The sequence below is a fragment of the Ictidomys tridecemlineatus genome, chromosome 12, assembly GCF_052094955.1.
Source record: "Ictidomys tridecemlineatus isolate mIctTri1 chromosome 12, mIctTri1.hap1, whole genome shotgun sequence".
Taxonomy (NCBI): Eukaryota; Metazoa; Chordata; class Mammalia; order Rodentia; family Sciuridae; genus Ictidomys; species Ictidomys tridecemlineatus.
In genome coordinates this window covers 87,413,068-87,428,823 of record NC_135488.1, presented here as the reverse complement: position 1 = coordinate 87,428,823, position 15,756 = coordinate 87,413,068, and the positions used below count along the sequence as shown (strand labels likewise).

Here is a 15,756-nt window from a genome sequence, read left to right as displayed (position 1 = left end):
TCATCTTTCCTGATATCAAATTATTGTGCTTACAAAATAACTAAGAGGGCATAACTTTATAATTTTAACAAACTGATTTGAAATTCTCTTAAATCCTCTCTTTGGAAAATTTTTCAAGTTTAGTTTTTTAGCCACGTCGTTTTTAATAAGTGACATGTTCACATAGTTTTCAGCAATAAGATCTCCATACGATGAAAACATTTCCAAATAATCATTTTCAAACTGCTCTCTCCCCAGCATACCTGCTATTTGAAAAGCTGTTTTCCTCTCGCTGACTGTTTAAATGTCTTCACTGACTGTTTTTGTCTGAAATATTGACTGGGGCCACGTGCTACGAATGGCCATTTGTCATAGAAGAGGTGAGTGAATTCAGAACCCATTTACCTTCTGTCCAAGAAAAGTGAGCACAGAGGGCTGGGGATGTAGCTGGGTAGCAGAGAACGTGTCTTGCATTCTTGAGGCCCTGGGTCCCCTCCCCAGAACTGTATAAAACACAACCACAAACACCACAAAACCCACCAATGTGATACCCAGAGGACCGAGGAAGAGTTTCCCATGGTGCTCCTCTGTTTACAAAGTCTGAGAACCCTCTGTTTGGGGCATCCTTTTTACAAAGCCGACCACAGCACACTGGCACGGCCTGCAGCCCTTGCCCAGCGATGAGCAAAGCCATGCTCTGACGGTGAGTCAGGACGGGAAGGCGCCCGACGCACCGCACACGGGGAAACTCCCCTCACCCCAGAACCCCTACAGAACCTTCCAGAACTCAGGGCAATCTGAAACTGGGACTGAGGGAGGAGGGCACAGTGACAATCCATTATTAAGGATTTCTTAAGCCTTTCTTAAATTTTTAGATTAAAAACAAAACACTGACTCCTACTATTTTCATGTCTTCCCCAGAGGATCATAGTGCACCTTTTCCATTGCAGACCAAGATAGAGGGGGGACACTTCAGTGGGGTGAGCTGGGAGGTGCCTGCCATTAGGCAGTGACCCCTGATCTGCCGCCAGGTGGGACCTTGAGGGCAGGAGGCCCTCTTGGGGGATATGACAGCTTTTCCGTCTAGTCAGAAGGAGGGCCCAGGTTTCCCAGCTCCTCCTCAACCTGTACCATCTCATATAATGGGCAGGGGACACCCTGTCCCATGCCCCTCCTCTCTGGAGCCCTTTAACCAGGTCCTTTGTGCCTTGGCAGCTGAGAAGATGGCCCTGGAATTGGGGGGGGGTCATTAGTTCTGAAAGGCCCCCCCACACCCTCAGGTGCAGGATTGGGGTGCCAGCAACAGTTGTGAGGTTAGTGGGAGCAAAACCCTCATGTGGGGACTCTAGCTCCTGAACCTGGACACCAGGGAGGCAGGGCCCAGCAAGGGGCCTGTCCCCACACCTCCCAGCTGTACAGAGCCGAGTGCTTGGAAGATCTTCCGTGAGGATTTGTTGGAGGTAATTGAGTGGCGTTGAAATCTCATTTTCTGATTCTGGTAAGGATGGAAAGACAGGCTGTGTGCCATGGGTTCTGATTTATAGGGGTTTAGGGTGGGAAGGATACAAGGACAGTTTGGACAGTTCAGCCCTCAGGGGACATTGTGAGCCTGGAAGAGCTTCAGCCACCTGTCACTATTGTCCCAGGATCACAACCTAGACCAGGGTCTCTGATGTAGGGAATCATCAAGAGGGAGAGGCCAAGTGATGGTGTGTGTGTGTGGTGTGTGTGTGTGTGTGTGTGTGTGTGTGTGTGTGTGTTGGGGTGTTGCGGAGTGACAGGAGTGTCTGGGCAGCTGTTACCCTACAGAAGACCCCCCCTTCCCTGTGTGCCCACCACCTAACCCCGTTGGCCAGAACTCAACACCTCCACTCTGCTTGTGCGTGTGTATGTTCACACAGAACCTGAGTTTCCAATGGACAGAGCCATGTTCTCCATCTTCTGATACTTTTCACCCAAGGAAGCTTGACAGACAGTCACCCTCCCTGGCCTGGATCTCAGGGAGGATGCCCCATTTGGGCACGTGTGCTACCACGTGCTCAGAAGCATCACCTGCTCTCCGTGTGATACGTGTGCGCACGCGTACCCAGACCCGCATGCGGGCAGACACTGAGCATACACTCGCCTGCACTCAGTGTGACCTGCTGTATGCACCTGCAGCATGCACCCTCTGCTGCAGCCAGTGCCCCCAGATACATGCTGTCCCTTAGGCACAGAGGGCCAGCCCACAGGTCCCACCGGGAAGGACATGAAACAGACGGGGTCCCCCAGGCTGTGCGCTTCTTCAAGGCTGGTGTCCACCTCAGTCGGAGCTGCGCACAGCTGCTGCCAGGACACAGGCTCCCATTGTGCGGCCAAGCCCAGGGGGACAATGAGGGCTTGTTTCCTGCTGGAGCTGGACACCGTCCCTCTCTCCACCACACCGCCTGGCAGCCTGGGGCCCCGGAGCCCACTGGCCTCTTTCAGGTTAGGGAAACTCCCCCTGGGCCTTTCTCTGCCTGAGGAGCTCTAGGGGAGCCCCAGTCTAATAGGGGACAGTGGCTCTTGCCTTCAGGACCCCAGGGAACGGATGGGCTTTTCTGGTGTTTGGAGAAGGTGGGGAGAATCTGTGTTTGCATTGTCCTGCCTTTGGGGGATCAAGTCAGGCTCAGGCCTAGGGGGGAAGTCCTGCTTGCCCTGCCCGGGGTGGGCACAAGCCCCTTCTATGCCTGGGAGGACAGTCCCAGTTTCTCATCAGATCAGACCATGGCCACTCTGAGTCCAAATTTTGGGAGTGTAGCAACTATAGCTTACAGGTCACTTAACCTCCTCAGATGCCCCTTGACCAAAGCCTCTGTTGTTACCCTAACCCTTTCTATTTTGACATCCTCACTTCTTTTCCTACCATTCAATATTACCTCTTTGGTGTGTGCTCTTTTATTCAGGCTCTGGAATCACTATAGAGACTGGACAGGCAGGTACTGGACTTTTCTCATTTTGCTGCCTGTGACATCTTTGCACAAGTCTTTTTTTTAATATTCATTTTTTTTTTAGTTTTCAGTGGATACAATATCTTTATTTTATTGTGGTGCTGAGGATCGAACCCAGCACCCCACGCATGCCAGGCGAGAGCGCTACCGCTTGAGCCACATCCCCAGCCCTTTGCACCAGCCTTGAGGCTGATTTGTTGCTTTCTTCCAAATGGCTTCTTGCTTTTCCTTTCTCTGTGCTTTTTGCTCATGACATTAGGTAATACGATCAATATTTATTGTGCCTTGGATTGCCAAGAAAGGAAATATTTTAATCATTATTTCATTGTTTATCTGAAATTCAAATTTAACTAGGCATCCTACATTTTTATGGGCTACATTTGGCAGCCCTAACAGAGTATCGACTGTGAACCATGCTCTGGAGATACAGGGATGGCAGGCTCAAGGCTCACCCTCAGGGAGCTCCCAGTGTAGTAGAAGAAATCCCTAAATAAAGAGGTCCATACCCCAAGGAAAGGGGGCTCTTATAGGGAAATTTTAGTGTGCCAGGGTCCTCAGGAAAGGGGAACCCAGCCTGGCTTTGGGAGGTCAGAGGAGCCCTCCTGGAGGAAGTTAGCTTTCTTGATTTAGTTCAATCGGGCATGATGGCACATGCCTGTAATCCTCGCTATTCAGGAGGCTGAGGCAGGAGGATCAAAGTTTGAGAGCAGCCCTGTCTCATAATAAAAAAGTCTGGGACTCTAGCTCAGAGACAGAGTAATGGACAGGGAGTAGAATTAAGTCTTAAAAATGAAGTGGGAGATGGCCACAGTGAGCACTGGATCGGGGGAGCTACAAGGCACAATTCTGGGCTGGATGCAGACATCCCTGTCCTTAAATGAGTGTCTACTGAGTGAGGGCAACCGGCCCAGAACTGGAGGTATTTAGGAGCTGCAGTAAAGGCCAGCAAGCTAGATTGGACAGAGACAAAGGACACAGCGGCTGTGCGGTATAACCTCTGGTTCTATAAAAGGCTGAGGCAAAAACGGGCCCATGGTTCTAGGTTGAGAGCTTAAGACTCAGGAGGACAAGAGCCAGGTGTCTCCCTGTTGGAGCAAAACCCTCATGTGGGGACTCTAGCTCCTGAACCTGGAGTCACCAGGGAGGCAGGGCCCAGCAACGGGCCTCTCCCCACACCTCCCAGCGGTACAGAGCCGAGTGCTTGGAAGATCTTCCGTGAAGATTTGTTGGAGGTAATTGAGTGGCATTGAAATCTCATTTTCTGATTCTGGTAAGGATGGAAAGACAGGCTGTGTGCTGTGGGCTCTGACTTATAGAGGTTTAGGATGGGAAGGATACTACTTTGCATCATCCCCTCCAAAAGCTGGTCCCTCACTGGGCCCTGGGTAGCCAAACTGTGGCTGGATGTGGGGAGGGGGCGACGACCAGGCACAGCCCTGTGTGTGTGTGTGTGTGTGTGTGTGTGTGTGTGCCTTATGTGTGTGCCCCATTTGTTGTTGCCTTGCACAAGACTAAGGCAGCAAAGAGTGTAATGGCGGGGGACATCAGCCTTCAAAAGACCTGAGTTTGAATCCCAACTCTCGCTTACTAGCTAGAGAACCAACACTGAATCATTTAACATCAAAATGAGGAAATTTTCATCCAACCTGCTTCAAGACAAATAAGCTAACAGATCCATAAACTGAACGAATGTTAATTCTGCAGAGTTGTCATGAGGTTAAATGAGATGATGTATATACAATAACAGGCACATAGGCTCCAAGAAGATTTGTTTTTCTTTCCCTCCAAATACCACGCCTGCTATTCATTCAGCAGTCACGACATGAATAACAATAGAAGCAGCATTTTTATAATGTGAACCAACCACTTAAGATTTTCTGAGGGTTCATAATTGAGAGATGAAAGATAGAACTCTTTTTTTACCCTTGTGTGCTTTGCCCATAATTACATTTTTCCCCCTAAACTATGAACCATAAAGATTTGCTATCCACTGATGGTTAAGATTTAAAGAACACAGACTCTTGGGCAGTCAGGTATTTCCATCATTAAGTTTCTACTCTTACTAATGACAGTAGAAGCTATTTTTGCCCCTTTATTCTCATTTAAGAATGTCTTATGCAACTATTCTCCGCGCTTCCAGGGAGCAAGGCACCTTCTCCACCTCTTCTCAGCCTTTCTTTCTTTTTTTCTTTTTTTTTTGGAGGGAGGGATAACAGGGATTGAACTCAAGGGCACTTGACCACCGAGTCACACCCTCAGCCTTATTTGTATTTTATTTAGACTCAGGGTCTCACTGAGTTGATTAGCGCCTCGGTTTTAATGAGGCGGGCTTTAAACTCGAAATCCTCCTGTCTCAGCCTCCCAAGATGCTGGGATTACAGGTGTGCACCACCACACCAGGCTCTTCTCAGTTTTTGTTTTTTTTTTACCACCCCACCCTCCGGACTGTTCTGCCATTCCCAGGAAGGGAGAGCCTTAAATCCTTGCATACCATATAATCTTGTCTCTACTTTGCACACCAAAGAAAGCCTCTGGTATGGACAGAATATTGGTGCCCCTTCAGAATTCACACATCAAAGTCCCAAGCCCCAGTGTGGCTGTATTTGGAGATGGGGGCCTCTAAGGAATTAATATTAAATGAGGTCATAGAGATGGAGCATGAATCCAAGGGGACTGGTGGTGTCTTTGTAAGAAAAGGAAGGGACATGAGAATTCTCTTCTGCGGAAAGGCTCTGTGAGCTCACTATGGGAAGGCAGCTGTCTGCAAGCCAAGAGAGCCCTCGCCAGACATTGAATCTGCCTCCACCTTCACCTTGGACTTCCCAGCCTCCACAGCCTGAGAAATAAATGCCTGGTGTTTGAAGCACCTGGTCCGTGGTATTTTTGTTAAGGCAGCCTGAGCCGACAAGTACGACCTCTGTCCTTCCCCTGGGCCTTGTCTGTCCTCAAGGCAGCTCTGTCGCAGACTCACCTGCCTGCTCGGTTTGCCTGCACAGGGCGGGACTCAGCCCAAGGCTCCTTTCTAATCAGCAGCCAGCCTGCCACCATGTCCATCCCTTGCCTCCAAATCCACATCTAACCTTCACCAAATGGGCGGCTTTACTCCTTGTTTGGGGGGCCGCAGACTCTATCAGCTGACATTTTTCTAGGGATTTTTCATCTTTAACCTGATCTGCCCAGCTCTTTTCTTCCAAATTTGAGTTTTGGAGCATGCTTAAGTGGTGTGGAGAGTCACCATCTGCAAGAGTGGGAGGTAAGGGCCCTCCAGGTGCATGTCCCTTGCAATGGGGTGAATGGGCCTGTGAATGACCCTCTCCCACCACAGCCCCGGCTCCTCCTTTTCTTGCTCACATTCTTCCTCCTCCAGAGTGGCCTTCCCCTCCTTGCCCACTAAGCTACCCCAGCCCACCACCCCAGCTTGAGTCTAGCCCACATGGTCCACGTCCTGTCTCCCACCTTAGATGGTCACCACCTGCCTGCAGATTGCCCATCCTGATTTCCCTGGGGGACACGGTATGCCACTGTGCTGGGCCCCATGCTCAGCACCTGCTGTTTTCTGGCCCTCAGCATGAACCCATATGGGTATTTCCTCTCAGCTCCCCCATCTTATAGGCGATGGCCCATTGAGACAAACTTCCTTGCCTGGTATCAATGGGTAGAAGAGGGATTTGTGGGCCTCCTGGGAATAATCTGCATTTCTCCTTCAGCTCCCAGCCCTGGTCCAATCTTCAAGGCCTTACCCAACTATCTACTCTAGAGACACCACCCGCCTCCTACAGTCTGATCTGCCCCATGTCCTGCTAGGTGCTGAGCTTCACAGCTCTCTCTTTTCAGCTATATTCCACAGAAAGGCTCCAACTTGAACTTCACCCCCAAGATCTATTTCAGTGTCTGCATGTGGTGGGCTCCTGATCACATTTAGGTGAAGAAATGAAGCATTTTTCGTAACTAGACCTCAGTTCTAGGAAGCAGAATGTCACGTTCCCGCCCCTGCACCCTGACACCCAGCATAGGGCAGGACACCGGAGCTTCCTCTCCCAGCCAGACTGTCCTACCCCTCCAGTTTCCTCCAGCTGCTCATTTTAAAAACTCCAGCTGGGCCAGTGAGCACCCTTGACCCCTGCCCTGTTGCTGGAACTGACTTTCACCAGGATTGCTAATACTTTCTTTCCTTTTTTTCCTCTGGATCAACATTAGCTCGCCTGGCTCCCTTCCCTCCGCTTGATAAGGATGGGTAACGGCATCTTGGGGTGTGCTTTTCTTGCCTCGTCAGAACGGCAGCTCCTATCTGGCTGGTGATGGGCTGGGAGCCAGACCTCAACAATGGAGGCCTTGTGAGTGGATCCTGGTGGGGGTGCTGGGAGCCCACAGTTGAGCACACACACAACTCTTCCTGGTGCCACCTGCTTATCTCCTGCCACTGAGCCCTTGCCAGTGCTGGGGCTGAAACCCAGCCCCTGTAATTGCATGTCACAGATAGGGCATTCCTGGGCTTGAGCCATGGTTAAACATTGACCTGGGACATTGGGGCAGACCCCACCAACTGTGAGAGCTCCTGGTTGGGGGAGGCTCTGGCTGGGTGTCGACCACTCTCTTCCCCATGGGCTTGAACTGACTGGGAAAGCCTCAGCACAAAGCAGGTAGGCTCCGCTTCCCCACCTTTGACTTGGTGTGGTTTGGGAACTCGTATCTCCCCATTAAAAAGAACTGCTTGCCTGGCGGTGGCGCATGCCTATGATCCCAGAGGCTTGGGAAGCTAAGGCAGGAGGATTGTGAGTTCAAAGCCAGCCTCAGAAACTTAGGGAGGCCCTAAGCGACTCAGTGAGACCCTGTCTCTAAATAAAATATAAAAAAGCCCCGGGGATGTGGCTCAGTGGTTAAGTGCCCCTGAGTTCAATCCTTGGTACCAAGAAACTCCACGCCCTTGGCCACCTTCTGTCCTCCCCAGCTGCCTCTCTTAGGATGACTCCACCCCTCTCATTCACTTCTGCTCCTCCCTTCTCCTACCTTCTCGCTCAGCCCCCCTCATGCCTCAGGCCTGGCTTCTCTCTTCCCATCTTTCTCACTCTCTCTGGGTCTTTTCCCGTGGAGGAAAAGACTCAGATGTGCCCAAAAAGGGGGCTCTGCTGTCTCTTCTGCACACCCCGACTCTGACCCCTGGGAAATCAAAGGTGTGGTGGATAAGCAGATGACCCGAGACCCATGCCTCATTCTGATGGGGCCAAGGTCAGCATCAGCCTAAACGGGCAGAGCCGCACCTCTCCTGGTGCTGGGGGTGTCGGTGGAGGCCCTGCCCCCCTCCCTTCTCGCTAGAGTCAGGTGGTTCTTCCTCCTGCCCTTTTATGCACAGGAGGTGTGCCGCTGTCCCTGAGACCTTGCAGGGAGTAGGGCTGTACATGCCCAGGATCCTTGGGTCTCACCCTCCTCTGGGGCCTCTGTCACTGCCCTGTGTCTGCCTACCCACTCTTTAGCCGCTCTTCCAAGCCCATTTTGAATGTAGGAGACCCCGCTGTGGGGGGCCCTTGGTGAACACTCTGCAGGCCCCTGGGGCAGCTGCTGTTTGCCTCCACTCTGCCTCCAGCACAGAGATCTTCATCAGGCCTCCAGAACCATGCCCAGGGGTGTCCCACAGCCTGCTTCCCTTGAGGAAAAAGGAGCCACATTATCTACACTCCTGGAGACACCTCCAGAGAGGATTTGGACACCAGGCCTCCTTAGCAAGGGGATGGTGTCTTTATAGAATCTTCCAAGGAAAGAGGCTTAAAGGCTTGAAACCCTCCACTCCAGGGCCAGCCCTCCACCTTTCTAATGCACATACAGGGCCTGGACCTCATTTCCTGCCTCAAGGACTTCAAGCCGGCTCAGCTCTCTGGCATGGATCACATTGTGCAGGTGTAATGCAGGCTGTGCTCAGGAGATAGTTGGGGCCACCCTTGGGGTCACTCTGCATGTAGCTCTTAGTAGTTGCCTCATTTCTGCACCCGTTCAGACCTTTTGTGTTGAGGGTTAAGGGTCACAGCAAGCAGATAGGCCCAGGGACACATGAATGAGCCCTGTCTTGCAGAACCTGTCATGAGACTGAGGAGCCTGAGGAGTCTGAGGAGCTGGGAAGAGATGTATACAGCAGGCCCAGGGGCCTGGGAGCCAGAGAGGAGGAAACAGCCAGGAAAGGGCTGAGGCAGCTCGGGTCTTTGGGAAACGATGACTTAACCAGAGGCACAGTCTCAGAGCCCTGCCACTCAGCTTTCTCCTGGTTGGAACAAGGTGGCTTCAGAGCCAGGCACCCTTTTTACTTCCAGTGATGCACAGCAAGAGGTAGCACCAAGGACCCTCACACTCGTGCTTCTGAGGCTGGAGTCAGATCCTTCAGATTCAAATCCTGGCTCTACACTTATTAGTTGAGTGGGAGATGGAAAGTCACTTCCTTAACAGTTCACAATCTCAGTTTTCCCATCTGTTACATGGGTATAATAAAAGTTCATACTCACCGGGGGTTTGAAAAAGAGTGTGAGAGAAAATGCAGAAGTACCTGCTCATAGAAGGTGCTGCAGAAAGGCAGCAGCTCTGCTGATTGTCCTTATGACTAGTAGCAGTAGCAAGAATAGAGTTGTAATGTGACTGTAACCTTGGAGGGCTCCTAGACAAGCATCTTGCTCCCTAACCTGTAATACTTTCTCTTCTTATCACCTTGATCCTTCTGAGCCCACCAGGATCTCTAACATCCTGCCCAAGCACCTCCTGAGCTATGTTTTTAATGTCCTATATCTGGGCTATTAGACTACATTGTCAGACCCCACTTGAACCCTCATGGTCCCCCAAATGGACTCAGGATGAATCTTTCTCCCCATATGCATGGTTGACTCCAGAGGAAGAGCTTCTCTCTCCTCAGCAGGCCAGAGGGCTTGGGCTGTGCTATGGACTACAGAAGAGACTTGGTGTATCAAATATCTATGGCTGTGTAACAAATTATCTAAAAATTCAGCATATTAAAATATCAATAAACACTTACCATATGACACTGTCTCTGGGGGTCAGGAATTTGGAATTAGCTTAGCTGAAGATTCTGCTCAGGCTCTACTGTGAAAATACATGCAACATGTCAACTGGGACTCCAGTCATCAAAGGCTCTGGGGCTAGAAAATCAACTTCCAAGATGGCGGACTCACACACCAGCTGTCAGCCCTGGCTGTTGGCAGGAGGCCTCTGATCCCGGACACATAGATCTTTCCTTAGGACTGATTGAACATCCTCATGCAGGGGAAGTTGGCTTCCCACAGAGCTAGTGATCAGAGAGACCAAGGCTGGAGCTGCAATGTCTTTTATTATGGCCTTGCCTTAGATGTCATATGTGGCTCTTTCCACAATATCCTACTGTTTAAACAGGGAGGGGAGCGTAGAGGAGCATGAATGCAAGTAGACATGGATCATCGGGGGACACATTGGAGCCTGGCCATCACGTCAGGAAAAAGATGTTGAAGACAAATAAAAAGGAAGATAGTTTCAGTTCTGGGAGGTGACAACCTGAGGGGGCTGATGGGCAGGAGGGCATGTAGACTGGCATCTTCACCTTGTGGAACACAGATTCTTACGGCTTCCTACATGGCCCTGAGTGGCCCTGCCCATACCTGCCAGCCCCACCACTGACCAACATCAGTGCTGGAACTAATTATGTAGAATTACATTTGATGGGGACATGAGGCATCATTACCAGCTGGACAGTGGACCAAAATGTGAAGAGAGCTCTATCACTGTGGGTTTCAGTTGAAGGGAGAGGTGCTAGGTCTGAAAGACCAGGCAAGAACAATTTTAGAGGAGGAAAAGCTTATCTGGAGGCGCAGGCTTTCAGAGGTCTCAATCCACAGACAGCAAGTTACGTTCCTTAGGGCTCAAGAGGAGGCAGAACATCATGGAGGAGGCTGTGGTGGAAGGAGGTGGTCACATGATGATCAGAAAACAGAGAGAGAGAGAGAGAGAGAGAGAGAGAGAGAGAGAGAGAGAGAGAGAGACTCCACTTTCCAGATACAAAATATATACCCCAAAGCCACATCCACAATGACCCACCTCCTCCAGCCACATCCTACCTGCCTTCAGTTACCACTTAGTTGATCCTGTCAGGGGATTAATTCACTGATTGGGTTAACCCAATCATTTCTCCTCCAAACCTTCTTAGATTGTCTCACATATGAGATTTTGTGGGACATATCACATAACATTACAGTGAACTTGGGGCATGACAACCTCCTTGCAGGGTTCTCAGAGCGATCTATCAGATTGGGTTGGGTGCCCAATCATGGTGTTCTAGATATGGGAGGTGAGCAGGATATGGGAGCTATACTATTGTCCCAATGAGGAAGCTGGTATGTGTGGGGGCATCCTGATTCTTGTGTTCCCATCATTGTTGAGAGCCACAGCCAAAGGGGCCCCAGCAAACTTCCAGCTGCCAACAAACTTCCAGCTGCCAGCTGATGATTGGCTCACAGAGGCCCAGCAACATCTATCTGATTGGCTCCTCTGCAGTGATGCTCATTGGGCTGTTTCCCTGCCCTTTCAGACCACGGAGCTGCTCATTGGGGGACTTCTTTGGCTCCGCCCACGCGACCCAGCCAATCGGCCTGAAGAGCAGGAGGATTGGGGGAGGTGGTGAGGCTTGTGTGGTTGAGAGGCTTGTGGGAAGCCGGTGGTGGCAGTTGGGCTCTGAGGGTTTTTTCCTGAGGAGCTGTTTTGTTTGGCGTGTGTAGTTCTAAAAATAAAGTTAGTTTCTTTTGACAAGTGGCTCCTGAATTGTTCCCAGCCAGACTGCGGCACATCATGTCACCTCCTCCTGCTCCTGGATCATTTGGATCATCATATCTTAACATTTGGATATTTGATGCTATGATATCCCCACTGTGCAGCTGGGGAAAAGCCAGAACCTTCCGCTTTGCACCCAGACCCATGGGAGCTATGCAGTTGCCCTCCCCTCCCCCTTCACCTGGAGAGGCTTTCCTCATTGGAGATGCTTCTTTTGAATTCTCTCCTTAGCAGAGCAGCCTTTCTCAATGGCATAGCCCCTCTGTCCCCTCTCCAGAGCCTAGGGTCCCTTGCTAAGAATACTTTCCTGATTCTATCAAGTCCCCAGGGTATGGACTCCAAATAGTGTCAGGGGCATGGTGGTTTGTGCAACTGACAAGACCTCTTCCCTCTGGGCTTCCAGGATGGATGAGGAAAGAGATGCTGAAGCAGTCTTCAGGTGGTGAGTGCTGTGGGAAGTGACAAGTGAATTCTGATTCGGGGTTCACCCAGTGAATATGAGAATTGGATTCATCACCCTGAAGTCCATGTATTCCAGGTACACCATTGGTCATGTTACACACAGTCCGTTTGTATGTTTCCAAAGGATACCTCTGGTTGCTGTGTAAAAATCCGCAACAAGAGTGAGCACTGATGTGTGGAGGAAGTCAGGAAAGTCATTGGAGTGGCACAGAGAAAAGGCGACAGAGGCCTGATGAGGTGTTGACAGGAAGAAAGGGGACTGGGTTAAGAGATCCAGGTGGTAGAATCTGTCCTTACTGATTGGTGGGGATGCTGGGCAGAGGGACAGAGGTAGGAGGATGACCCCACCCCACCCCGTTTCTGACATGAGCAACTGGGTAGATGGAGACACCAGTTACCACATGGGAAGAGTGGGATCAGCACATTTGGGGGGCTGGGTAGGGAGCCTAGGGTGCACTTGTGGACATGTTCAGTTTGAGATGGTCCAGCATCCGCATCCATTCCCTTTCCTTTTAGAAATAGTTGCCTATTTTTCTTTAAGGGCTTTAACCATCCCCTGTTGCAAAAATTCCCGGTTGGGCTATCAGTTATATGGTCTCACATTCTGCACCATACAGCAGGGTTCCACTTAGTCTGGATAATTGAGAACCCAACCCCCTGGTCACAGAGATTGGCCCAGAGCCACTGGGGTAGGCTGAAGAAGAGAGGGTTGCACTCCTCCTTCAGTTTGTGAGCTCTATGGAAAAGTGAGCGGGGTGCTGTCGGGGCATTTTTTGCTGCACACTACATGGAATGAGGTGGCCAGAGAAGGAAACCAGTGCAGAGGACAGCTGATGGGAGACAGAGACGGAGGTCTGACAACATCCTGTGAACCTCTGGATCTGCCCATGCCTCAAGCTGGATTCACTCTTTGATCCATCATAGGAATGAATAAAATCTTTTTTACTTCCCTGTAGCTAAGTTTAATACTGTCACATGCAAGTGAAAGAGGCGATCTAATTCAAGTAGCAGCATTCAAGAGGCGATGTCAGGTGGGCAGTGGGACCAAGGACAGAGGAGGAAGTAGAGGAGGAATTAGAGGAAGGCAAGGTTTGAGGACAGACAGGACAAAGCCTGGGGGTGAACATGGAGTCAAGGAATATGAGGCACAGGCTCCCAGATGACCCCAGTATTTGCTATTGCTTCTGGGGATTTTTGGAGTTGTTGTTGTTTTTTTTTTTTTTCCCCCTTGAGATTTTAGCTGAGCTTATGTCTCTTCCAGGTGGATACCACTGACCAGGTTGCTAACTCTGGCCAATGATCTCTTTGCCCATTGGATGGTACACTCCACAGTGAGACTCACAGGAGCTCTAGCAGATGATGTCATGGACTCCCAGAAACCTCATTCAAAACTCAGGCACTCCTTCCACCAACTGCCAGGAGTGCTGTCAGCTCACCGTTCAGCTGGGTTTCCCAGAAACTACTTTGCCCAAAGTTACCCCTCCTCCCAGGGAGTATCAAATGGAGCCTGAATTCAGTGGCTGCCCCAGCTGCAGAGCTCCCGTGGGGTGGCTGAGGCTTTGGTCGCAACTGCAACACGGTTCAGTTTCTCCCTCTGTCCAGACCTGTTTCCCTCCCCTCCATGGAGCCGATCCCAAGAGCACTCCCAACCAAGCACCTACCTGCAAATCCCTGTCCCAGAGCCTGTTTCCCAAGAAACCCAACCTCGGGTGGAAGCTCTTTGACTTAGACTCTGTTATGGAGGAAGCACGTGGAGAATAATGAAGTAATAGGGTGCTTGAGCCCAGGTCCTCCAAAACCACTAAACCGCTGTCATAATCATCAGTCCTAGACCATCATCAATTTATATGATAGAAAAACAAACTATTTTGTTTAACCCAGTATAGTTTGAGGTCTTTTTGTGACAGCCATCTAAATGATATTCCAATTAACTTAGAATTTGATATCTACAAGAAGAGTGTTGGTATGGGAAAATTTAAAATATTTTTTAAATTTGGGAGGCTGTTATCCGACGGTGGGTAGATATCTCAGGTTGGAAAGCTGGTGATGTATGTTTTGCATAACATTTTTGTAACACTATCTCCTGTGATATCTTGAAAGGCAGTCACATGCCTACTGAGCTTCTAACTGTAAAGGAAGTGGTTAGAGAAGATCCAAATATGGAGGAGTATTGGCCTCTTGCTACACTAGCAATGTCCTGTCAGACACTCAGAACAGAGGCAGCAGTGTGTAGGCAGAGATGAAAGTGACTGCACCTCTTCCAATACAGACTTTTTTCTGACTGTGGCCAATAACCTAAGTTGACTGGGAATCCAGTTTTTGCAGCTTCAACACGTTGAGGAAACCAACTGCTAAACCATTTGTATGAAGTCGAAGAGCCAGACCAGGGGATAAGACTGTGGCTTTGTTCAGTTTCCTTTCAACTCCAGTTAAGACTCCCTGGCAGGAATTCCTATGAAGGTTCCAATGATGTTCTTCATAGAAATAGAAAAAGCAGTCATGAAATTCATTTGGAAAAAATAAGAGGCTCAGAATAGCCAGAGCAAACCTCAGCAAGAAAAGTGAAGCAGGAGGTATCACAATGCCAGACTATAGAGCTATATTAACAAAAAAAAGGCATGGTTTTGGCACCAAAACAGACATTACGATCAATGGCACAGAATAGAAGACACAGAGACAAACCCACATAAATAAGTTATCTCATACTAGACAAAGTCACCAAAAACATTCGTTGGAGGAAAGATAGTCTCTTCAAAAAATGGTGCTGGGAAAACTAGAAATCCATATGTAACAAAATGAAATTAGACCCCTATCTCTCACCCTGCACAAACTTAACTCAAAGTGGATCAAGAACCCAGGCATTAGACTGGAGACCCTGCACCTATTAGAAGAAGAAGTAGGCCAGACTCTCCATCATGTCAGCTTAGGAACCTAATTCCTCAACAAGACTCCTAAAGTGCAAGAACTAAAATCAAGAATCAAGGTTGCGGACTGGGGATGTGGCTCAAGCGGTAGCGCGCTCGCCTGGCATGCGTGCGGCCCGGGTTTGATTTCCAGCACCACATACCAACAAAGATGTTGTGTCCGCCAAAAACTAAAAAATAATAAATATTAAAATTCTCTCTCATGATATATAAGAGGAAAGGAGGGGTAAGACAAGATAATACAAATGGAAGAAATGATTTACAGTAGAAGGGGTAGAGAGAGAAAAGGGGAGGGGAGGGGAGGGGAGGGGGGATAGTAGAGAATAGGACTGACAGCAGAATACATCAGACACTAGAAAAGCAATATGTCAATCAATGGAAGGGTAACTGATGTGATACAGCAATCTGTATACGGGGTAAAGTTGGGAGTTCATAACCCACTTGAATCAAACTGTGAAAGATGATGTATTAAGAACTGTGTAATGTTTTGAACGACCAACAATAAAAAAAAATAATAACATAGGTTCTGTTAAACATAGATGCATATAGTAAGACATATGCATAGGGAGGTTCTCTCTTCATTTTCTTCAAAGACATCAATTAATAACTTAAAAATTTACATCAGAAAACCA

The 15,756-nt window shown here is 49.4% G+C and overlaps 1 long non-coding RNA gene across 1 annotated transcript; it reads left to right on the top strand.

The window, feature by feature from the left end:
* The first annotated feature begins 243 nt into the window (after positions 1 to 243).
* Positions 244 to 15,318, top strand: LOC144369395 (uncharacterized). The gene is made up of 3 exons (XR_013429016.1): positions 244 to 7,588; positions 12,142 to 12,276; positions 13,462 to 15,318. It is a non-coding gene; the product is annotated as an uncharacterized LOC144369395 (long non-coding RNA).
* Positions 15,319 to 15,756: the final 438 nt, after the last annotated feature.